Below are 24,912 nucleotides of genomic sequence, written 5' to 3' on the forward strand. Positions count from 1 at the left end.
AGAAAAGTAAAGCGAGTAGAGTCAAGTCAACCCGTAACAAGCAGTGGAAAAGTGCCATTAGTGTTATGAAGTTTTGAAAAATAAATTATGAAAATACGTGACAAGATCTGATCCCAGATATCACCTTTAAATGTAAGTTGGAGGTGTTACAAGGAGGGAGGTCACAGGAGCAGGATCTAAACGCAGCTTAAAAGTATTTTATAAAATAAACAATGTTCAGATTAACGGGGTAAACACAGGAACAAAAGAAACATCCACAATGGGAAAAACACAGGAAAAGAGAAAAGATGAACAATGGGAATGGGTCAAGCACAGAAGGTCAAAACACATAATAACTGATAAAGACTAAGCAAACAACAGGGCATTAAATACACAATGGATAATGAGGTAAATGAAACACAGGTGAGAAACAATGGGGAACAGCTGGAAGTGATCAGAGCAGGTGATTGTGGGAAGTGTAGTCTGGGGGGAACAGATGACAGAGGCAAAACACAGGGCAGGCAACAGTGAATCGTAACAGGAGGTCTGACTCCCATTGCTGTCTTATTCGGAAAAGAAGGGAGATTGAGATGGAGTAAATTAGACTATGTAGTATAAATATTACACCCCTCTTACTAATGTTCACCTGAAGAATTTGGTCATGGTGGGATTTTGAGGGGATATGTGGGAAGTTAGAGTAATATACTTTAAAACAAAACTCAGAAGTTGCAAATATAAAAAAGAATTGCACATTAGAAAGGGTTTTAAACCTTAAAATACTTGTAGTTAGATCAGATGTAGGAAAATTTATCGGATATAGCTCACTTTTGCTTTCATTGAATTTATAGCCAGAGAAAAGACTAAACAAATTTATGATTTGCAGTGCTTGAGGTATTGAGACAGCAGGATTTGAAAGATAAAGCAACACATTGTCAGCATTTAATGAAAGTGTGCGCTCCATTCCAGCTCTGTTGATACCTTTTATAGTCTCGTTGGTCTGAATGGTAATTGCCAGGGGCTCCATTGCTAAGGCAAAGAGCAAAAATGGGCAGCCTTGTCATGTTCTACAGTGCAATGGGAAAAAAGGGGAGGAGTCATAATTGGAACGAACCAAGCATGTTGAGGAGGAATACAAAAGTTTGATCCAGGACATGAATGCGTTGCCAAAACCAAATCTTTGAATAACATGAAAAATATAGTTCCATTCAATGTGGCTGAAAGTATAATATTTTCATTGCTCTTGGTATATTATGGAAAGACAGTTTATGTTTAATAAAACCAGTTTGGTCGTCATGTATGATTTTGTGTAGAACAGAGTCAAGACGCCGCATGAACATTTTCACGAGTATCCTTACGTTGCATTTAGAAGACTGATAGGTCTGTACAAGCCAGAGATGGGACCAAGTCACACATGTGCAAGTCTCAAGTAAGTCTCAAGTCTTAACCTTCAAGTCTCAAGTAAGTCCCAAGTATTTTTTTCTTGGGCAAGTCAAGTCAAGTCAAGTCACAGGCTATGTCAAGTCAAGTCCAAGTCAAGTCACAGGCTATGTCAAGTCAAGTCCAAGTCAAGTCACCTTATTATTGTAATTTTACCTCCAGAATCTGATCATAATAAAGTGAAAAGACAAGATATAAGTAACTGTCAGTAAATTACAATACTCATGTTCAGTAAAATACATCATGGAATCAAACAAAATTGTAACTTCATAAAATTATTTATTTTTCACTTCTGCCAACAGTGTTTGAAATGTTTTAAATTTTCAACATTGAGTCCATAAAACAAATAACAGCTTAACATCCAACAGACTCCTCTCAGAACACCTCCCTCCCTCTCTCTCAAACACAGTTACATACATTAAACTTTGTTACATTTCTCCTCTTTCTCTCACACACACTCCCTCTCTCACACACACACTCTCTCTCTCACACACACACACACACTCTCTCTCACACCCACCCACACTCACTCTCTCTCCCACACTCCCACACCCACACTCACTCACTCTCGCGCTCACACACACACACACACACACACTCACTCTCGTCTCTCGCGCTCTCACACTCCCACACCCACACTCACTCACTCACTCACACACACACACACACACACACACACACACACACAGAGTATATCCATTAGTCATTACCTCTTTTAAAAGGTATTGCACCTTGAGGTACCAGCGCGCGTGAACGTCATGGCAACGTACAAAACAAAGTACCTCGCGCGGGAAACACTTAACGTAAATGCGCGTAACTAAGGTAAATCAAGCAGGCTAGTATGCAGCATAAGCCACGAAGTGTTGGCGAAATAAAAAATTAATGGACAGATTTTTTTTTTCCAGAAAACTTCTTGCACAAAATAAATTCAGGCACTTTCAAGGACCTGTATATGTATGTTTATTTTCAAGAACTTTCCAGGGCCTTGAATTTTATTTTTCAGATTCACAAACTTTCAAGGATTTCAAGGACCCGTGGGAACCCTGCTATTATTACATTAGCTAACTACCAACTAACCAGATAAAATTAACAAATTGACAAGCACTTACTGGGCAGAATGGCTCTTCAAATGGCGGATCGAAATTGGAGGTTGTCGTCTGGCTGTCCGCGATCTTAACGTTGCATGTCTTGCAAAGCGCTGTTCGTCTTTTGCCATCTTGATAATAATTTTTGAAGCCGAAGCGATGACCCTCGGTAACGTTACCCCTCGGCTGACATGTTGATGTGTTATCTGATCTAAGTGGGCGTGGTGTGCGTAAGGTACGAGAGGGCATGGCTGATGATAGCCTATAGTGTCGTGAGTATTCTCAGCCTGCGCTCCAGCTGGATCAACTTTATTTTTTAAAATAATTTACATATTTTATATTCAAATTGAAAACATGATGTCATTAACACTCAAGTCATTCAAGTCTTCGTGTCTCAAGTCAAGTCAAGTCCCGAGTCTTTAACTTCCAAGTCCGAGTCAAGTCTCAAGTATTTTATTTTTTGTCAAGTCACAAGTCATAAAAATAGCGACTCGAGTCGACTCGAGTCCAAGTCACCAAGTCACAAGTCCCCATGTCTGGTACAAGCTGTAGTAATTTGGGCCTTTGTCCTTTTTTAGTCAGAGAGATGGATGCCAGATAAAGAGTTGGAGGAAGACAGTTATTATTAAAAGAGTAAATGGCCATATTTAGAATGGGTGTTTTAAGTGTTTAAGCAAACTTTTTTTTTAATTAAATTGGGAACCCATTCTGGATACTCTAAATGGCCTGCACTATTTCTTCTACAGCAAAATCTAGCTCCTCTCTCACTCTTTACACTATAGTGGGTATTGGTAAATGTTGTATAAAACTTTTCATTGAGGATTTGTCAGCAGGAGTCTCTGACTGATAACAAAGAATAGTCCTCTTTAAAACATGTAGTAATCCTAACAGTGTCGGTAATCATTCACCCAGTAGGGGATTGTATCTGGGTAATTATATTCTGAGCCAACCTTTCTTTTAACTGAATAGCAAAGAGTTTACTCGACTTGTCTCCATGTTCAATGAAAGGCTATTTAGCCCTCAGCAATAATTTTTTTAGCCTGATGTGTTGACAGCAGTTTAAAATCTCTTTTTGTAAATTTCAGGGTCCGGAGAAGCACCACAGGCAAAATCCAGTTGAAGAATTCCATGGGATTTTTCATCTAATTTCCTCCTTCGTTGACTATTAATAAAGGCTAAATATGAGATGATTACCCAGATAGCAATAAGTCGGCGGGCAAACACGTTTGATGGCGCACCGCCGGCGGCAGCCGCTTTTTAAAAGCGGCAGCCGCCTTCCTACCGCCTTCGTTCCGCGGCCGGCCCGCTGGCTATCCGCCGTTCTGCCGCCGTTATATCGAGACGGCCGGAGGCAAACGCTTTTCGAGCAATCTGCGCGCTTATTGTATATATATATATATATATATATATATATATATATATATATATATATATATATATATATATATATATATATATATATATATATATATATATATATATATATATATATATATATATATATATATATATATATATATATATATATATAGCATGCAGTTTATCAAGAATAATGATTGATCAAACCAGACAAATTTCCATTTGGCGTTTTAATTCCACATTTCAAAGTACAATAACTGTCATTGAAACAAGATGTCAGATCACTGAAATATAAATAACAGAAAAATACAAACATTATATATATACACACACACACACACACACACACTAAAGAACATGCAGGTTTCCAATTCAATTTTGGTAAAAAAAAATTTTTTTTTTTAAAAAAACACTATTGTAACACTTACAATAATTGTTAATAATATAAAGAGGTCAGCTCTGGGATAAAAAGAATTACCAGTAAACATAAGCAATGAGGATATTTGGTACCAAATAAAGTGCAGGATACCAAATAAATTGAGGTATAACATCATATTTACAAGTCATTTCTAACAATAGGTTAAGTGGTAATAATTTAGACTAAAGCTCTGGAGTAGAATATACCATTATAACTGCAATGCTGACCTGTGGCACAAGGATTTACAAGCTATATTTAACAATAGAATAACAGTTAAGCACTGTGACGGAATGAAAGTAGAATTTTTGGTACTAGTTAATGTGCAATATCAAGTATCAGAGGTATGAAATAGGATTTACAAACTATAATAGAATCGTTAAGCACTGAAGGAATGAAATAAGCCAATACTAAAGTCACGGTAAGTAGAATATTTGATACCAGATAATGTGCAAATATCAAGTATTAGATGTATAATCTAGGATTTACAAGCTATATTTAAAAATAGAATAGTTAAGCACTGTAACAATGAAATAAGCAGCAAATTGTATATGAAATAATTGAGATCTTTGGTATCAAGGAATGTGCAGGATAACAGGTATAATATACATTTTGACATTCAACTTACACATGACAACAAGTGGGAATAAATATAATTAACAGCAGAAAATCTGTCTGTAGAGAACACAGCCAATCAGAATGTCTGGAGAGGGACTGTGTGGCGTATTGGGCTAAGAATCACCGGTTTTCCCCGACCTCCAGAATGAGGCAGTGCAAATTGGCATATCTTCAGTGATTCCTCATGCGCCTGTATGAAAGGAAAAACCATCCCATATTCATCCAAGGAGCTGCCCTCAAAGCAGGGTCACGAGAGAAAAGAAAAAAAAAAAAAAGCAATTTCCACAGTGAACAGTGTGGATTGGGTGAGTGTAGTCTGACACTTTTAGCAGGCTTTTTTAGGGGTCTTGATGTTACTGAGTGCAGGATAAATAAAGGGTTCCAGTTGTCAGTGATGCTGGGGTGTCAGTAGTCAGCCTACATTTAAGGGGTCGGCTGTGGGTCCCTCTCAGCTGTGCGGCGCCTTTTTCCACCTTCATGTTCAGATGCTCCTTTCAGGTAACGCGTAACGTTAACCTGGATCACCTCATCAGTGGCATCCTGGGTTGCCGGGTTCTTCCGGATGGCTCCTGTAGAAAATAAAGATCTGTCATTCCATTTGAATGGCATAAGGTCATACACATCTACTTAAATATAAAAAAAATATCCAACTTACTTTGAACAATGGTCTTCAGGAACATGTCTCTAAAACATGCTTTATCCCCTACACCAGTCCAGGTTGTATTGATGGAAAGGTGATTAGAGAAGATACTCTGAAGCATTCGCCACACGGTTGTTTTAGGTCCCTCCCACATTTGATTGCCAAAAACCGAAGCTGAAAATACAAAAAAAACATGTTACAAATTACATTTCTCTGAAGCTTCTCATAAATTTAAAATGTGACAGGCTGTGGATTCAGACTGTAGAATATGCAGTGTACGATCTTAATTTTACTTTTTAGATTACCCTATGGCGTTATAAACGAAATCGGCACACTTACAAATCGTTGCTGGAGCTCTTTATCCTGCCTCAAACTGTTGTCAAGCAACGCCAAATCTTCCTGGGTGTCTAGGGGGGAGTAACAGATCACCTGGCAGGGATAACTCTCCAACAGACACATTGGCACTGAAATGTTGCAGCATAGCATTTTGTTGTCCATGCTACGCACAACATCGCCAAACTCCAAGACGTCGCAGCATTAGGGTTTGATCTGCACCTACAGGGGTTCCCAGAATAAAAGAATAAAGTAGTCAGTCCTGGTCCTTCAACTACTAAACTATGACATTTATATCCAGGTCTACTACATGTACAGGTGGCCCCAGTGGGAATTAAACCAACAACCACAGGTGTTGTTTGCAAGTTGTACCCGATTGCCCAGTGCGAGCAAATGTCTCCAACATTGTCCCAACTTGCTTCACCTGCTCTATAAGTGAGCCGCTGTCACCTGGGAAGTAACAATATATTGATTAGCAATACACTAAATATAATAGTAATATAATATAACTACAATTATCATACCAGTAACTTTCCCTGTAATTTCTATCCACAGTATGTTATGCATGGCATACAAGTTCATAATGAAGAACACTTATGATAACATCAATTTCATTTTTTTTCTTTGAAGCAGAATATTTGTTTGTAAAAGGGAGGAAAAAGAAAATAATGAAATATTGGTATACAGATTTTGGTTGATATATCATACTGTACAGTGAAATTTGCTATTGTTATATCCCTACTCACCTGAAGGACGGATAGATCAGGCAAATCTCCAGTCAGGCCTTTGTAGAGTGTGTGCTCCTGCATATCCACAGGTATTTTAATTCAAACATGCAACATATTGTAATAAATCTACAATATTCAGCCTTTACCTTACACCCTCGGTTGTTGCTCTACACTTTTATTATATTAAATACTTATTTATATAGCTTGCTCACTGTATAATCATGATAGCCTAATACTTATAACACAAGATTGCATCTTAAACGAATGACTGAGTTGAAAACTTGAATAAGAACTCATTTTACCCGGAGGGGACCAGCTAGGGAAACTTACCTGCCTACAATAACTGTTTTCATTTGATTTGAGTTACATTAAACATGAATAACCTTAGCCGAGTCCCCAGGAACATCGGGCTATTAAAGTAACAAGCCTGTAACTGCGGTCTTATCAATTCTAGCTTCACCATACACTCAAACTGTGAGGTTTATCTGTTTTCCTCATGGACCTGTAGCACAATGCCCTGACAGTGACTTCACCTGTGCCCTGATCTTTATTAGAAACTGAGAGGAGAGCAAGTTAATATAATTTATATTACAATTATCACAAAAATTAACAAACAGTCAGCTTTAAAACTAAGAAAAAACAAGCTTCTATACTAACCTTACATAAAAAATGAACACGTGGCGAACTAGCTTATCTGCCAGCACACCACATTAGATTAAAATACTTACCCTTGTAGTTGTGCAGATAACTCGATATGTAGAGTTTAAAGCCCTTGTCCCTCTTGCTTGTCGGAGCAGGGGACCAGGCATCAACAATGCGATGAACATTGCTGACGCGTATTTTCGGAAGATTCTGGAGACATCGAGTAAAAACAGACATTTTGGGCGACGCGCAAGTAAAACGGAAACAGATATGGCGACAGCGGAACTTCACAGTTCAGTCTTTGTAATGTGTTTTAGCAATACATTTTTAACATTTATAATGCGTTTAGATTTTTTTTTATTGCCTTTACAGGGACTTTAACACTTTCTTAAACATTTGTACAGGTCATAATTGCAAAACCCGTAAAAAGTAAAATAACAAAAAAAAATCGAGGTTGGAAAAAATTTAGACATAAACGAAATTTCTGCGCAACTGTGAAACCAGAGGATAATTTCGCTTTTTCATTGAGTTTATCCTTCACGTCAAAACAGGGATTTTCATGTTTATGACAGATATCACCATGGTTGCAAATTAATAAAAAAAATTAAAGTATACCCGAGATTTTGGCCATGTTGCAGATGTCTTTCACTGTTCACTGATAGTCAGGCATTGGTGAAAAGTCTAACTTCATCAATTTATTCTGCTAAATTGTTCATACCATGAATTAAATATCTATTTTAAAACCTAATCAGAATCATAAAGATATTTATTGCCAAGTAAGTTTTACAAAAGGAATTCTTTTTGGTTTATTGGTGCATGTCTCAAATGCGCAGCAATCAAAGAAATGTAAACAATTTTCAAGTGCATAAAATAATTCAATATATTTTACATATATTACTGTATAATCGCTTCAGAGTTTCAAAGTAATTTAAATGTCATTTCCTAAACCTTACCTTATCATGGAATCAAGAGTCAAGACTCTGTTATAAACCCTAATGGCTTTGGAGCAAAAAATAATAATAGCCAACATGGCTGGTCGATTTTGTGAGTAGAAATCCTTGTATTTCAAAGCGGCTTGCCGCCAGCCGCCCGCGGTCGATCAGCCCGAGTCAACCGCCAGAGAAAATGAAGCGGGCGGCCCGCCGTCTGGTCGCCGGCGGCATCTCGCAAGAAATGGGAGTGACGAATTTGGCGGCAAACGTTTCATCCCCGCCAGTGGGACGCACCTATAGCCGACAGCTTAGGGACGGCGGCAAAAAGAAGCCGTGCGGATATTTTTTGCTATCTGGGTAGGCCTTCAGAGATTCCCAAAAAAACAAAGGGTGACACAACAGAGTTAGTGTTTATTTTTTTAAAAAGTGACTAATTGGGTTTCGAACAAGTTAGTGAAAACTTTATCTGACAGAAGTAAAGAGTTGAACCTCCAGCTTCTAGTATTGGATGACTTGAACCTGAGGAGAGAGTGAAAGCGTTACATGATCGGATATAACATTGCTTATGTGTTACCCCGACCACAACAGACGGCACCATGCCGTATTTCATCAATTAGGTTCCCTTCTGTTCACCCGTGACCACTGTGGTCTTCCCACAGTCCAACATGTGTTTGATGACAGTGGTGAAGAAGGTAGATCCGGCGTAAGGATTGTTGAAGCTGCGAGTCACTCCATTAAATTAAATGCACGAAATGTTTAAGTCTGCAAAGATATAGCATCCTGAATTTAGTTCCGGCACCATGCAGCTCAGCTTTCACCACTTTAAACTGGTATTGCCATTTACTGAGTTCTATGAGGAGGTCAGGGAAGATTGAGATCCTGGAAGATCCATGCTCCCTAGAAAGTTGCAAGATTTCCTGGGGTGCAAGAGTCCTATGCGCTTGCTCAATCTTCGGCACCTGTGGAAGCTTATCACCAAAAAGTTCAGAAAAGAATGATGTCATGAAATAGGAGAGCTTAAGCATTTCAGCATTTTCAGGGATGCCAAGTATACAGAGATGATTCTGCCGCAAACGGTTCTCCTGATTGTCCACCTTGCTTTTAAGTGTCTCGTTATCCATCTCAAACAGTCTGCATTTGCGCTCCAGATTGTCGATTCTTTTGTCACTGCTGTTCACCAAAGTCTCGATGTCTTTAATTTTAGTACAATGATTGGAGATGGTAGTTTGAAGTGCAACTATAGAAGCTCATAATTCAGCAGAAACTCAGACCTCAATTAAGCAATTTCCTCGTGGACTGTTGTGGTGAACATCTCTTTTAGGGGAGTTGGTGTTAACCCTGCAACAACCGCAGCCATGTTGTCGGCCTCCACTTCATCGGGTGCAGGAGAATTACGTTTTGATTTAGGCATAATGACGGAGTAAAACAGACTCTACCAGCACCTCAGAAGAAACATTCCAGTTCAGGTGGTGTCAGAGAGTATTAAACAGGCAAATTGTTCCCCTAAAATATGATAAAACTAACATTTACGGAGCAGCTTCCGGACGCATCTTACCCACTCAATCGCATACTGGAAGTCTCGTAAAACCAGATTCTATGACAAATTTTTTAAAAGGCAGAATCATGTTAAAACTGTTGATGCTTTTAATTCTGGGAGCATTTGAAGCATTTTGTGTTACACTTAACTAATATTTGCGTTAATGGTTAACGGAGCACAAAAAAGGAACAAATAAAAGAAAAGTCTTGAGACGTGTATGTGTGTGTGTTTTTTTTAAGTTGACCAGTTTTTAACTTTAACATATTTACATTAAAAACAGACAGACGCAAGCGTGTGTTCTGACTTCTGTGCTACAATGCCTCTTATTTCTCTCTGTTCTTAACGGAAACGTTCAAGTAAAATGAACATAAATTACTCACCCTAGTGTTGTTCCAATCCCATATGGCTTCCTTCCGTGGAACACAACAGAATAACAGTCTAAAGGCCAAAGTATACTTTGGGTGTCTGCATTGCAAATCGCTCCACGCACAGTATGTGTGGCGCAACTTGCATCAGCAGCAGAGCCGTGCGGCTTGACTATGCACCACCTAGATTTTCTTGACTCACGCATGCTGTTCACGGTCTGAAAAATATACTCAGAAAGGAAACGCAGTCAGCCGGGCGCAATCCGATCCGGAACATGGAAAAGTAGACTATACCTGGGCCTTTAGTCATTTACATTCAATGTTTGGGAAAAAGATGACTGAGAATGAAAGAGAATGATGACTGAGGCTGACATTCTGCATAACATCTCATTTTGTGTTTCATGGAAGAAAGAATGTAAAACTGGTTTGAAACAACATGAGAGTGAGTAAATTATGACAGAATTTTTCTTTTTGTGTGAACTAGCACTTTAAAACAGTTTTACATACATGAAGCACCAGGACATGAGCAACCCAAAATATTAAAAAACACATTGTTCTCTCAGCCCCTCACAAGCAGATGTTCACACAATATTGTGTCTTGTCTCTGTATGTGCATAAAACTTGGATCACAAATACATTAATCAGGGAGTTGCATGAAGTGGATCAACAGTTAATTAGGTCTTGTGTGTTTTTTTCAGAAAAACAGAGATGCATGTAAATCTAATTAGTGCTCAAGATGTAATTGGGTCAGAAATCAATGTAGATGAGTCAAAGAAACATCAAATATTAATTAAATAGTTATAAATGGGAATTCTATCAAACCTAATGCAACGTGTCTAATGGTACTATATAATTTATTTGAGAGTGGCAGAGGAGGCCATATTTTCAGTGAATAACAGATTAAATTTCTGTCTGTTTATCACACAAAGCTGTCGTAGGGCTTCAGAAGACTTATAATAAAATAGTGCACACATTATGTGGATTAATTTTATGATACTATTATGATGCTTTTTGTCATTTTGGAGCTTGATGGAACCTGTCCCAATTCACTTTCATTAAATGGAAAAGAGCAGACACAACATTCTTTAAAAGCCTGCATGTGGTTATAAATGATCGTGAATTTTGATCATCCCATGAGTACATCTACAATGCCACCTGACTGAAACAGAATTGTACCATTCTGGAGCGTCTGAGCTCACAATACCTTTCCCAAACCAGTGTGAAACCCACTGCCCAAGGCTGGAGCTTTAGAAGCACCTGAAAACCACACAAAAGGACACATTATGTTATGTTACAGAGAAATTCCACACAGTTCAAATCTGACAAATACACAAGTAAGAATAGTTTGTGATTACAATACAGAAATCACAGGGGCTCGTTGACTCACAGTGAGCACCAATGTAAAAACAAATTTAAACTATATAGAGAAATAAAGAAATAAAAGTCAATTATTTCGTCAGTGGAATTCTTAAACCTTCATGAATCTAAGCTCCAGCGCCCTCGAGTGGCAATCAGAGGAAATAGAAATGTTTAGCATTGTTATTACAGTGACACCTAGCGGTTACCAATGACTATTGCATATGAACCTACCTAAGTGTTTCTATAGCAACCAAAAGACATTGATTGACATACCCGAAATTGATAACAAAGTCGGGAAAGCTCCTGGGAAAACTGAGAGGAGGTTACAAATAAACCACAACAGTGCTTGGCTTTGCCTTTCAGTAGCATATTGCTCTTTTTTTTTTTTTTTTTTTTTTGTTCTAGCCAGTGTTTTTCGCCAAATAATGTCAATGTATATCAGTGAATGTCAGCTTCTGTTTTGGGTGTCTGTGAACAACAATTCACAAACACAAAAAGGTTAATCATAAAGTTGACATTCAAAACTGTAATATACCACAAGCTTCTGGTCCTCTGCTTTCAACTGCGTGAGGTGCATGGAAGTTATTATCACTGATCCAGAAGGTTTGTTTGTACATGACAAAAAATACAGTAGCATGTGGTGTTGTATTTATTAGTTTGTCCAGCCATTACATATAATAATACATTAATTGCTCCAGGTACTGTGTGTCGTGATCTTTATTTCTGGGAGTCTGTTGATGTGGGCTTTGTTGGCAAAGTCAGAAGATTTGAGGCTGTAGGTATGTTGCTGTGTTTTGACATTATTCTGCACACAAAAAGTCACATACTGTATTTAAATTATCATATCAGTTTGTCTTTTTATGTTTCAGTTGAAAATGGTGTCCAAATCATTGAGGATCAAGCATCTCTGTGTGGCAACAACTATAACAGTCGTGCATCTCTGACGGCTTCCTATTTCTCATGCCACACTGAAAACCAGGCAAGAGTTAAAAAGCAGCTGTCATTAAAGTGCAAAGATGATGCCACACTGATCATGAATAGTCAAGACATTTAAAGGAATAGATTGCATACATTTTTAATTCTGATATAATTGTCATTCCGAACTAGGGATGTGTCAGGCTGGTCGACTAAACAACTGGTCATCTTACAACTGATTAGTTGATTAGTGGGGTCGACTACTAATATTAATATTTTTAGTGGTAGTGGTTTTAATGGAAGGCACAATTTTCAAATTAACAGTCAGCACAGTAAAACCCGCTGCCAGAGGTTTTGCCTCTTTAAAGGAATATTCCGGGTTCTACACAAATTAAGCTCATTCGACAGCATTTGTGGCATAATATTGATTATGACAAAAGTTTATTTTTACTTTAAAAAAGAAACAGTCTGGTTCCAGTGAGGCAGTTACAATGGAAGTGAATGGGGCCATTTTTTAAATGTTAAAATACTTTTTTAAAGTATAGCGACATGATGTAAACAATATACATGTTAACATGATTTTAGTGTAATAAAATTGCTTACTAACCTGTAAAATGTATGATTTAAACAAGTTTACAGCTCAAATAATACATGAGATTTAACAAAATAATTCATGTAAGAGCTTTTATAAAATTATTAGTTTCACATTGCTGCCTTTTTAACCTTGGCCCCATTCACTTCTATTGTAAGTGCCTCACCTAAATTTGTGCTTTTTTTTTAAGAAAAGGAGGGACGAGTCCAACTTATTATTATGTTTTTATAATCAACATTATGCCACAAATGCTGTCGATTGAGCTTAACTTGTATTGAACACGGAATATTCCTTTAATATTTTATGTTTAGTCATTTTATGTGCTGTTGTTACAGTAATCAAAGCGTCACATCAACAAGACATTTCAAGTTGATCACAGTCGGTCGTTAAATCCTTTGCTGTGAGTAATATTCCCATATCTGTGAGGTGCTGTGGAGAGAAAGTCTTTTGCTGATTCTGTCTGACACTGCTTAAATAAAAAGGTTTAAATTGCTTGATGTCATCAATATAATATTGCAACTTTGCACTTTTGAATGCGCAGCGTGGATCAACCTGAAGCACTTCGGTTACATTGAAGTACGTCATTTTGTGTTCAGGATGCGCAAAAGCGGTTTTGTGCCACTCTGTATTTGAGCATTTATTTATTTTTTCGTAATTTTAGTTGTTTTCAATAAAATGTTATAGTTATTTTCAGACTATTTATTAGTTAAATATCTGTTAGTCACCATGTTGGCGTGCTGCACTTTAGCGTTCGAATATCAGAGTTTTCTGTGAATTACCGGTTTTTGACTTAAAATGTCCTAATCCCTCTCTGGGGTGGAGCTCATCACACACCTTACTGTGGTTTTCAACATTTCCTAGGCCTAGAAAATCCCAACAAACCGATCAACAGTCTTCCTCCACTCCAAGAAAAACATGGAAACAGGAACAATAAAGCCTCCACGCACAATAACCAGCTGGACCAAACAAATAAGAACCCAAATACACCAGCTATTGCAACAATGGAAATATTATTTTGGACAGTCTTGCAGCAAGTATAACTGACCTGAGCCAAAACCAATCTGAGAGTTATATCCCACATCCAACATTGATCATTGTATTCAGCCATTTAAATTACTGAAATTGCATTTCAATGAAAATTAAGGATTTGAACATCCAGCAGTCAACTTCATGCATGAAGACAAAGACCATGGTTTAAAAAAGTTACCTAAGCTTATACAATGGCAAAAAGAGGGCAAAGACGGTCACTTTCTATTTGATCATAAATCTGTAAGATTAAAACCCATAGTCTCCCAAAATGAGAGGGACTGTGTTCTTCCCTGGTGGTAGCACAAGCCGTATTCATAAAGGAATAATTAGAGGTATTTTTCCATTTCTGAATTTTTCTTGATGTACCATATTTAAGCAAAATTAAGCAATATGTATGATCCAACAGTAAATGTAAGCAATTTATGTCAACAATTTGGGTAAAATGTTCAAGTTTTTAAGCAATGAAACCACCCATTCTTACAACAGTCTATATTTTTCTTTTCTAGGATGACCATGGATGCTATAAGATTTCACTGTGAAATAAAAGTTGAATCCAAACTGTGAACTTGATTTTCTTGATTTTGGAGGCATTCCATGGATAATTTAAACCTAACAGGGAGCTCTACTGAGCACAGAGGTAAGACATGAGTGGTTTTCCAAAATCTGACTATGCTGAACCCTTGATTTAAAGGTGCACTACATGGAGAGGTTCTGCACATGAGTGCTGCCATGTTAGATGAGCAGCGAATACTACCCACTTAATCTCAGTAACCGTCCTGTTATTCAACACTTTTACTCATTGATTAAAGTAATCATGACTGACTGTGAAAACTAAATTTTTACAATTGCATCTGAAACTGAAATCTATTGATTTTAAATGACGCTGCATCCAAGCCGCTTGGTGTCAGTATATGACCAAGATGACACAAAAGACAAAAGTTACTGAATCCTCCTTAAAACCACTTAAAACATCTATACATTTAATTAGATAAACCTATTACAAGTACCAAAGATTAGATTTTCATCAAAATATGCAGTGAGTAATCCTAAAGTAATTGGATTAGACTACCTTAAGTGTAATTTAAAGATTGCATTACTGAATAAAATTTAAGGGCCAAAGAAGGCCAACTGGGTATTGAGGTGTTTACTAAATAGCCTACTACGTTTACTAATGTTTAAAGATGTTTTTTATCAAACCACTCACCAGCCCAAGCAGGACTTGAGTTAAGATCAAACACTTTATAGCAGTGTCCTCCTAAACTATTTAAAGTTGCAAGCAATGCTTTTCCACAAGAAACATATTTCAAAGGACTAACTTTTTTTTGGTCTAATAATTTTTTTTTGGTCTAATAACATTTATTGGATTCATAACAACACCATTACAGTTTTGCCTTTCAACCAGCTGCGATGCACAAATTAGGGACTATTCTAAAAATGCAATATGGAACCGCGGTAAAGTTATTTTGACGCTAGACATTCTGTTTCGCAGATTAAGGGACCGTCTGAAAGCTCCACTCACTCGCCAAAACATAGGAGATGTCCACTCATTCATTCAATTGACCTGCAAGTTATACATGAAAAAATGTTTTTTACAGAATGTTCAAATAACTTCCCAGAGGACAGACAGACTTACTACAGGTGAGATTATTAAAATATGATCAATTATATAAGTACAGTTATCAATTATTTCTAAGATATTCACTACAATTCACCAAAATTATATTTTCTCATTTTAAATGCTATAGTAATGTCCAAGAGGATAGATGGATTTACTACAGGTGAGATTATTACAGTATGATCAATTTTATAAGTACATTAATCAATTCTTTTAGAAATAAAATCACTAAAATTCACCAAAATTATATTTTCACATTCTAAATGCTGTAGTAACTTCCCAGAGGATAGACAGACTTCATACAGGTGAGATTATTACAGTATTTATAACAATATGAGTACAATAATGAATTATTTAGAAAAAAATAAATAGTTGTACTTTTCCATCTCCAACCACATAATTATTATGCTAGTGTCTAATTTTCCTCTATGAATTTATACTCTGCCTGTTATTTCGATTTTTGCAAGACCACCATGTGTTAGATCATCTTCTTCCTGTCTGTTTCTTTTACTTGTTCAGGGAGTTTGGGATTTTCCATGTGTGTCTCTGAATTAAGGCTTTTTTCATCTGGTTTTCTGCCTCCCTGCTTGCGACCAATGCTACTTTACATTTTTCTTGCCCTGATTTAATTAATTTGCCCTCTGATTGGACTTTGACTATAAATTCATTTCTATTCTCCCTGCTCATGGCTGGGCAGTGAGAGCAGAAAAGAAGCATACAATAAAATTATTACTTTAAATGAAATTAAAATTGATACACTTGATGCAAGTGGTCCTGACTGAAACAACCATTGATTAAAACCATTGTATCTCTCCAAATCTCCAATTTCATTCATAGCCAGTTAATTAGCAACAACTTATTCAGTTATTTACTCAAATAAAATGACAAACAATGCAAATTAACTTTACTGTCACATTCTTCAAATTGGTTCTTATTGGTTCCTTGTCATGTGACTGTCATGTAACCCTCTTGTTCCACCATGTTTATTAGTCCTGACTCTTCATTGGTCTATGTTTATGAGTCTTGTTTCATTGCCTTATTTTCATGTTCATTAGTTTAGTCTCGTCATTGGTTGTCTCTGTCATGGTAACTCATGTTCAAGTATTTAAGCCCTCGTGTTTGCCATTGTCTTTTGTCGAGTATTGTTTTGGTGTAACATTGTCAAGTTGTTTATGTTTATTTCGTTTTGGATTTTACGTTGTTAATAAATACTGCACTTGGGTTCACTCGTCATTGTCTGTTCCTGTCTTCAGCCTGTCTCAACATTACATATTGTATCTGTCTTCAAAATCTAAACACAAGCATTTAAACACAAATAAAGTTGTTTCTCGAGTCGAAGACTTTGATTTTGATAGTTTGACCAGGAAGTAAACAGTTCAAAATGTGTGCAGCTACTTGTTAAAGGTTAAGATGATAAAAACACTTTAATTCATTAACGTTACACTGTTCAGAGATGTTTAAATAGAAATTCACGAGAGACGACGGACTGGGAACAACTTGCTGAATCTAAGGATTGCTGCTGTGAGAAAAGTTTAACACAACGCCCTTTCAAACTGACAGTCATAGCTCATCTAAAGTTTACATTTTGGTTAATTTCGCATACTTGTTTCTTTTTAGCCACTTTTAGATCAGCGAAGGACATCCTCTGTGTCTCGGGACCAGATTTGTCAAAGACTGATGATCAGCGTCTGCATCATGCTGTTGCATCTGCATTCCTCTTCTGTCACAGGTCGGCTTTGTTTATTTATTACAACAACTATTATTTACTACAGATATATTTATCCCTTAAATGCATGGGGATTTCTCCAAATAATTACAAACTCCCGGCACGTCATTGATCTACAAAATACCCAGATAGTGTCAGATTTTCTAAATATTTTCTAGACAATTAGAAAATAATAGAATAAAATATATTTTGATGTTTATTTTTTATTTTTGAAGGAGACGATGCCACGAATATAGATTTATTACTTTCACACTGACATTTCATGAGACGCAACTGGCTGTCAAACACATATTGAGCTAAACATAACACATAGTCTATACATAACCTATACATATACCTTTTCTCAGGCACTTATTGAGTCTAAATAGATACACAACTTACAGTTGAAGTCAGAAGTTTACATACACCTTAGCCAAATACATTTAAACTCAGTTTTTCACAATTCCTGACATTTAATCGTAGAAAACGTTCCCTTTCTTAGGTCAGTTAGGATTTCTACTTTATTTTAAGAACGTGAAATGTCAGAATAATAGAAGAGAGAATCATTTATTTCAGTGTTTATTTCTTTCATCATATTCCCAGTGGGTCATAAGATCAAATCAGTCAAATCAAATCACTTTTACTGTCACACGACCATATAGACAAGTGCAACAGTAGGTGAAAGTCTTGTGTGCAGTTCCGAGCAACATAGCAGTCATGACAGTGATGAGACATATACCAATTACAATAAACAACATATTTACACAACAGAATTTACATAACAAATGTACAGATAATTACACAACACAATAATAATATACAGTACACACAATATAGAATACACATACAATAAAAATAAAGAGTATATAAAAAATATATATTTACAGTAGTTATATTGTGGAGAATATAATTATGACGGTCCAGTGTGAGATATAAGATTAATAAAGTGCAGTGCTGATGTCTATTGATCGTGAGAGATCAAGTGTTCAAAAGTCCGATTGCTTGGGGGAAGAAACTGTTATGAAGTTGGTTGGTGCAGGTCTTGATGCAGTGATACCGCCTGCCTGATGGTAGCAGTGAGAGCAGCCCATGACTCAGGTGGCTGGAGTCTCTGATGATCCTCCGAGCTTTTTTCACACACCGCCTGTTATATATGTCCTGGAGGGAGGGAAGCTCACCTTCGATGATGTGTCTGGCAGTTCGCACCACACTTTGCAGGGCTTTGCAGTTGTGGGCAGTGCTATTGCCGTACCAGGTGGTGATGCTGCCATAATGCACTCTAGTGCTGGTGTAGAACCATGTGAGGATGTGTTGGTTCATTCCAAACTTCCTCAGCCGTCTCAGGAAGAAGAGGCGCTGGTGAGCCTTCTTCACAACGGCCTCAGTGTAGACGGACCATGTGAATTCCTCAGTAATGTGGACACTGAGGAACTTGAAGCTGCTGACTCTCTCCACCGGTGCTCCATTAATGGTGATGGGGCTGTGTACTCTGTCTTTCCTACTGAAGTCCACTACAAGCTCCTTGGTTTTACTGACATTGAGGGAGAGGTTGTGCTCCTGACATCAGTGTGTCAGAGTGTGCACCTCCTCTCTGTAGGCAGTTTCATCATTGTCAGTGATCAGACCTACCACCGTCGTATCGTCAGCAAACTTAATGATGGCATTGGAGCTATGTGTTGCAACACAGTCATGTGTGTACAGTGAATACAGGAGTGGGTTGAGAACACAGCCCTGCGGGGATCCAGTGTTAAGGGTCAGTGATGAGGAGATGTGGGATTGCTGCCCATTCTAACCACCTGACGTCTGCCTGACAGAAAGTCCAGGATCCAGTTGCACAGCGAGCTGTTTAAGCCCAGAGCCTCACATCAAGCTTAGAGGGCACTATGGTGTTGAATGCTGAGCTGTAGTCTAAAAACAGCATTCTCACATATGTGTTCCTTTTTTCCAGGTGGGAGAGAGCAGTATGTATTGTAGATGCAATGGGTCCAGAGAGGTGGGCAGTACAGAGCAGATATGATATCTGAGCAGTTTACACACTTTGTTAGTATTTGGTAGCATTGCCTTTAAATTGTGTAACTTGGGTCAAAGTTTCGGATAGCGTTCCACCAGCTTCTCACAATAATTTGCTGGAATTTTGGCCCATTCCTCCTGACAGAACTGGTGTAACTGTGTCAGGTTTGTAGACCTCCTTGTTCGCACACGCTTTTTCAGTCCTGCCCACACATTTGTTTTATTTTCAGTTTGAGAAAGGCACTCCAATACCTTGACTTTGTTGTCCTTAAGCCATTTTGCCACAACTTTGGAGGTATGCTTGTGATCATTTTCCATTTGGAAGACCCAATTGTGACCAAGTTAAACTTCCTGGCTGAGGTCTTGAGAGGTTGCTTCAATATATCCACATAAATTTCCTTCCTCATGATGCCATCAATTTTGTTGCACCAGTCCCTCCTGCAGCAAAGCACCCCCACAACATGATGCTGCCACCCCCATGTTTCACGGTTTGGATGGTGTTCTTCGGCTTGCAAGCCTTACTCTTTTTCCTCCAAACATAACAATGGTCATTGTGGCCAAAATGTTCAATTTATGTTTCATCAGACTGTAACATTTTTGCCCCATGTGAACTTGCAAACTAGTCTGGCTTTATTAGTGCAGTTTTGGAGCAATGTCTTCTTCCTTGCTGAGCAGCCTTTCAGGTTATTTCGATATAGGACACGTTTTACTGTGGATATAGATACTTGTCAGCCTGTTTCCTCCAGCATAAGGTCTTTTCCTGTTGTTCTGGGATTGATTTGCACTTTATGCACCAAACTACATTCATCTCTAGGAGACAGAATGTGTCTCCTTCCTGAGCAGTATGATGGCTGTATGATCCCACATTACCAATCCACACCAATAGCACTTACTACTGAACTTCCACTTACTCTTCAAAAAAAAAAAAAGAACTTTTGTTCTGCGCTAGTGTCTATACGACTCCAGCCACCTTGAAAACATGGCAGTACTACACTGCAGATGTTGTCAATTTGGATAAAAGCTTCTGCTAAATGACTAAATGCAAAATGTTGATGCCAATGTATAAAAACAATATGCTGGGACCCCCTTTTCAATAATTTTCTCAGAAATTTGTCAAAGAATAAGGGAAATGATCTTGCAAGAACCTTTTACTTCTGATGCAAACCCATTTATTTAAATGTATTCTCATCCTTGCAGCTGATCCAGGAATAATGCCCTGCTTTGGAGCCCGGACACATGATTTCTTTTGCCTGCCCCATTCTGGATGGCCTGATGTGTGGTGGCCTCCCCTACGAGGGATAACAGAGCTGGCAGGCGAGAGTGCTGCTGGGAGTTTTGTTTGCAGCTTTGCTTGCCAGTATCCACAGGAAAATGGGGGGCTTAACTCAGGTAAGGGGATAAGTAATGGGGGGGTAATGTGCCTTTAATTAAATTCAATATTTCTGATGAAATGCTGTTGTGGCCATATTATTGTTACAATAAACCATATTTTATATGGCATGTTCACAGGAGCTGCTTATATTTGCACTTCAGATTCCTTTCCTATCAAATGGCTTCGGCAACTCATTACCCAACAGCCTAGTCTCAGACCAGATCTGCCACCAGCTCTGATTGACAGCAGGCGTTTTATTGACAACATCTTCATCGAGCATGCAGCTGACCTTGTGAGACTGACGAACATTCGACTCTAAAACTTGTACTGTTTAAATCGCAGCTGAACTCATTTGTATTTGGCCTATTCTGTAATAGGTTGCAAAGCATGAGAAAGGCCAATAGGATCTTAATGTTGGTTAATATGTTTGTAAACAGGAGGCTCTGCAGACATGTGTGTCTCAGCATGTGCTTGTGCTGCTGAAGAAAGGCCTGGTTCGACTGGTGGTGGTGGACTCAGTGGCTGCTCTGTTCCGAAGCGAGTTCCAGGCTGTAGAGAGGTCACGCCACCTATTGGCTTTTTCCAGCACGCTCCACCGCCTGAGTCATACATATGGTGCACCTGTACTTTGTGTCAACTAGGTATAGGCACAAAGATAGACCTCCAGCATATCTCATTTCAAACACCTTGAGATAATGTATAATAGACCCATTTTAAAAACTACGAGAATGTTGTGTTGCTTACGGCAGGTATGCTATATTTCTGCTTCAGGTTACAGATGTCGTGGATGGCCCAAATCCAGGAAGGTGTGATTATGGGTAAGAGTTTGTGTCAGTTATGACAGCAGTGCCATTTATCACAAAAAAGATGGACAAATTCTGGATACCAGGATTGGTTTTAGTGTAAAAAAAACTCACCAAATCCAATCAGGCTTCATTAGGGTTAAGTGGTATCAAGACGCTCGTTACCAACTTTATCAATTCAGAGTTTGATCCTGAGGTTATGATTAGTTCACGAACGTGTTCACATGAATGAAGCGAACAGTCAAGAGTCATCGAGATTTACTTCTCTGCTGAATATGTTTATGAAAAATATGATAAATTATACAATTTTAAACACAGTTATAACGCAGCACAAGAGTGTGTTAAAAATTATGATCAATCAAAACACATTTACACTAGACGAATAATCACTCTGAAATCTTGAATCATTATAATACATTCATACAACGCAGAGGATCACTAGTAAATGATAAAGAATGTAAAGGCATTTACACAGCAAGAAGAAACATTGCTGCTGCTGCTGCTAGAGCACGAAAAAAATCTGAATATGATGAAAATATTAAAATAATATATTGATGTGAAAGTAACTTTATTTAGGTCCACAACAAGAACATTCAGGCAAAATATCTTTTTTTTTTTGTTTAATATCTTGTTTTAAATTAAAAAAAATGAAATTAAAAGCTTTAGTATTAAATTACTAACTTAATATAGTTTAATACTATTAGATATTAATATACTATTGAATAATAAAAATGTGAGCAATTGGAAAACGAGTTTATGATATGCACTAATAAATACTTTTTCTTTCTTTCTTGCAGCATAATTCACAACAAAGACATATTTGGTGTGCTAGTGTGCTTTGATCTTCAAGTGAAATACTGTTCTTCAATAGAAATCTGTTCATGGCATCTCTGCCAGCAAATCCTAATAAGTAGGGGTTTGGTGGCATTCACACTTTTCTGATATATCTACAGTATATTGTGGAGTAATTCATTTTAATATTTGAAAGTCATTCGATCATTATTGATATTGAATTAATATCTTTCTTGAAATTATATAATTATTTTAGGTTTATTTATTCATACATGTTTTATAGACAATGTGGGGAAAATGATTGGGAAAACATTTGTCTTTAACAAATGCAAGACTGCCAAAATATATTTCTTGCAACAAATAATGGTCTTAAATAGCTTATTTTGGAAATTTCTAAAATTGTCTTGTTGAAGTGCACTTTATATTGGAGTGAGAGATACTGGGGGGAGTGACTGTCACTTTGCTCACAGCTGATTGGTCCAGAATCTGGATGATATGTCTGATCGGGAACATAATCGTCCCCAGAACAGGTTAGCCAAATAGCATATGTTATTATGGCGACGAATCCCGATGAAAGCCTATCCACATTTACTGGTATGCAAAATCTAGCTAGCTGCTTAATCCTGCTTTGTGACATAGGCCACAGGTACCACAACAGGCCCCATATATCACAGCCCAGCTCATCTGAGAAGGTTTAAATGAATTACAAAACAAGCCAGATCATATAATGAGGTTTTAAAGTGCCTGAAAGGGAAAGATACATTCTTAGCAGATACTTATTTAGTAAAGAGATTTAAAGAAACGTGCGTGTAGGAAAGTATCACTGAAAAGTGTATAAAGTCCACCATACAATTACTCAAATTGTTCTAGTATCTTTCCAAGCTCTCCAGTAAGTCTGTTATAACTTTTTTACACAGGCTGGTGGAGAGTAAGGTGCTTCCTGCATGGGCATTGATTGGGCAAGTGATGATGAGACTTATGCTCAGTAGATTGGCGGGGTCTGTAAAATTAGACAGCCGAAGCAGTGCTCCCTGAAAATTACAGGTAGTGTTTGCTCCATACCTTCCTCGAGCAAGCTGTCTATGTGGTGTTTGGGAAGAAAGAGTGAGAGGAATCTCTGATGATGGATTGGAAGTGCAACCACAGAGCTCTTCATGATGAATTATCCAGTGACAAAAGGAACAGATGGAGAGTTATGCACGTTTTTAAGGACATTTGAAACCTTTTGTTCAGATGCACAAGATAAGACTTGAATGGCTAAAAAAGTTTAGCATTTAAAAATGCACTAAAAACATAATTTGCTTATATTTTGTTCATAGATATTAAATGAAAATAATTTAGCTAAAACTAACATCTCATCATATTTTTATTAGAATTTGTGTTTTTTATGCTCATGATACAAAGAATAAACTTTTTTTATTATTATTCCTGGTTTTCCTTATGTTGTGGAATAAACATTTCAGTTACCGTTTAATATAATTTTGTGTTTTCACATTAACCTTCTTGCCATATGATCAGCATTTTCCTGATCGTTGGACACTCTCAAACCATGGCATGTTGATGGAGACAGTCAAGGACAGTAGGAAAACAAAACAAAAAAGATGACATTCAAAGATGCAGTAATTTTTACTGGAAAAAAATAGCATGAACAACACTGTTTTTTAATGTATAAATCCTTGTTGCAAGCTGATAACTGTTCTACCAGTTTATCTTTATTCAATGCTTTAACGCAAGATGATTCACCAGTGATTTGGTATATTAGGTTATAACCCATCCTCACCAGCAGAGGGGGCTCAGATCCAACAAAATGTTGGCACACATTTACTTGCCTTATGAAGACCTACATGGATTAAATATTCATCTAAAAACCTTCGTTGAACCCATCTGAGATGTCATGAGTAAGGGACCTCTCTTCAGGGTAAGTACGAAGAGAGAATACAAATTTTTGAGTGAACCTTTAAATATGATGGGTTATGTTATGGCTGTGCTTCTGGATCATGGGTCTAGATAGATATTACCTAGAAAAGCAGAAAAGGAGATATAATAATACATTTTTCTAATAAGAGATGCACAGCCAAACAAAATCCCATCAAACCAAATTGCAATAATAAAAAAAGAATGAAATGGCTTGTTGGCAGTTATTATAGTCCATGACCAACAGTGAACACAAACTTGGTTGGCCTATAATCCAGCAAAGCTACTTAACATGCATGCACAAACACACAAATACCCACACTCTGAGCAAGTGAGGGTCTAGCTAGTCAATGTCAAATTCAGAAAAGTGTGAATGAGGGCACACAAACATAAATACTCTTATGCGCACCTAAAGGGTTTGAGCAACCTGTCACCATGGCGACGATTACATGGGTTGTCTGTCCCAGATTGTTTGATTACCCCCACCCTCGGCAAGACAAGCACCATCGCCATCCATCGCACAGCAACCTCCACTCAACCCCCACCCCATGGCACAAACGCACACACATTCAGCTTCGTACCCTCAGCTGGTTACTGCTTCATTGATGAAAAGCTTGTTATGTAACGCTATCAGTCTTAACACTCTACACATAGACGGGATCTCATACATACACAACCACCTGCATCCTCTGCATTTTTGCCATCATCTTTAAAATGACTGCTTGGCTAAGAGGGG

At 37.6% G+C, this 24,912-nt stretch overlaps 1 long non-coding RNA gene and 2 pseudogenes across 1 annotated transcript; 1 reads left to right on the top strand and 2 right to left on the bottom strand.

The window, feature by feature from the left end:
- LOC127621696 (transcription factor IIIB 90 kDa subunit-like) overlaps positions 1–14,024 on the bottom strand; it is a 99,313-nt pseudogene extending 85,289 nt beyond the window's left edge.
- Positions 4,153–9,177, bottom strand: LOC127622359 (uncharacterized). The gene is made up of 4 exons (XR_007967965.1): positions 6,239–9,177; positions 5,873–6,088; positions 5,549–5,707; positions 4,153–5,462 (listed from the first exon to the last, which is right to left on the bottom strand). It is a non-coding gene; the product is annotated as an uncharacterized LOC127622359 (long non-coding RNA).
- A 1,688-nt stretch (positions 14,025–15,712) lies between the features above and the next one.
- Positions 15,713–23,420, top strand: LOC127621697 (DNA repair protein XRCC3-like; annotated as a pseudogene).
- Positions 23,421–24,912: the final 1,492 nt, after the last annotated feature.

Source organism: Xyrauchen texanus, chromosome 28, assembly GCF_025860055.1.
Source record: "Xyrauchen texanus isolate HMW12.3.18 chromosome 28, RBS_HiC_50CHRs, whole genome shotgun sequence".
In the NCBI taxonomy this organism is placed as follows: Eukaryota; Metazoa; Chordata; class Actinopteri; order Cypriniformes; family Catostomidae; genus Xyrauchen; species Xyrauchen texanus.